Consider the following 1,572-nt stretch of genomic DNA (forward strand, 5'->3'; position numbering starts at 1 on the left):
ACACTGCCAAAAATCATAGGGTGAGTTATATGGGTAAAGAAATGTATATTGTTAAGGAAATGTATCCTTTGAGTCGAGGTGTTTTAAAATCGAAATACACCTTGAATTGATAATATTTTTCTTGAATAGATCAGAGCCCTGAGTGTGAAAAGGCCTCCTTTATAACCAGATGTCTAAGGAATGGGTGGAAAGGATGCAGAACCACAGAATTTGGTGAGTTTGCCTGGAGCTCTAATAATATCATATCATCCTCACTTCTCAAACTATCTGGATTGCTTTAACTTCTTATCCTAGGTCTTTTTATGTCACAGCAGACCCCAGTTAAGGCCAATAACCCAGCATTCATGGACCGTTTCTTTGTTTAGAGCCCCATCTGGTTCTCAAAACTTTTTTATTCCTTGGAGATAAACCAGAACCACAGATCTAATTTACATGGGTTAGGTGGCACAAATACTACTTCAGTTTCATGATCTCCATAAGCTGCAACCAATTCATTTATTTATTATATGGTTTATTTATTTGCAACAACCTTGTAACAGCAGCACATGCCCTCACAGCCACATGGTTTGATTGCCACCATGACCTCCAAACAAGACTCCCAGCAGAGCTTCTCCATTGAGAACAGTTTGCGTGGAAGGCAGAAGCACAATCTCCCAGCAGTGTGAGTAAGCTAGAAAGAATTCTGTCTCTTTCCTCCCCTGTTTGGTTTGAGCTGCCTTTGGGGTGGATTGACTGATTTGGCTTTGTGAATTTTTAATGAAGAGAAAACATTGGCACAGCTGAGGAGCAGGGGACTGGAGAAAGATATCATTTTTGGCAGAAATCAGACATAACAGCTGGAAAGAGTGTACTTACTGTGAAAAAATAAAAAAGGACTATCTAGTCTACGGCCATACCACCCTGAATAAACCTGATCCCATCTGATCTTGGATGCTAAGCAGGGTCGAGCCTGGTTAGTACTTGGAGAGGGAGAATACCTAGGAAGACCAGGTGCTATAGACATAAACAAACAGACAAACAAACAAACAAGTAAATAAATAAAATAAGGAATTGTAAGCTGACAAGGTCCTTGCCATCTGTGAAGTCAACCAAGGGTTGCCTCATCTTAAAAAACAAAAAAAAAACACAAAAAAAAAACAACAAAAAAAAAACAAGGAGTATCTACTAACTGAAAATAAACAAATAATTGTGTTGGTAAAGTTTCAGTCAATAGCTCTGATTTGGAAATTATCAATTTTGCAAATTACTGAATCTGGAATTGTTACTTCTAAGAATCTAAAAGATTCCTGTGTATTAAACTATGATATTAATATCCCATTAACATCTCTATTGGATATTTTTTGGCATCTTATCAGTAAGGTAAGCTACTTATGTAGCTATCCATTTCTTTGTTCTTATTCCATCAATGAGTATTTATTAAGTACTTACTAGTAGCCCTTCAGATGACAGAAAATTTAAACACAGCCCCTATACTTTAACACTGTATATTTTTGCAAGTGAGTGTAAACATCTCTAAATAACTATGCAAAATAAGATAAAATATAAAGTATTATACAAGTTCAGATGAGAGAA

General features: G+C 36.4%; 1 pseudogene; it reads left to right on the forward strand.

Annotated features, from left to right (window-relative positions):
* Positions 1-882: 882 nt before the first annotated feature.
* LOC111744033 lies at positions 883-1,002 on the forward strand (annotated as a pseudogene).
* Positions 1,003-1,572: the final 570 nt, after the last annotated feature.

This window comes from Pteropus vampyrus, unplaced genomic scaffold (assembly GCF_000151845.1).
Source record: "Pteropus vampyrus isolate Shadow unplaced genomic scaffold, Pvam_2.0 Scaffold5, whole genome shotgun sequence".
In the NCBI taxonomy this organism is placed as follows: domain Eukaryota; kingdom Metazoa; phylum Chordata; class Mammalia; order Chiroptera; family Pteropodidae; genus Pteropus; species Pteropus vampyrus.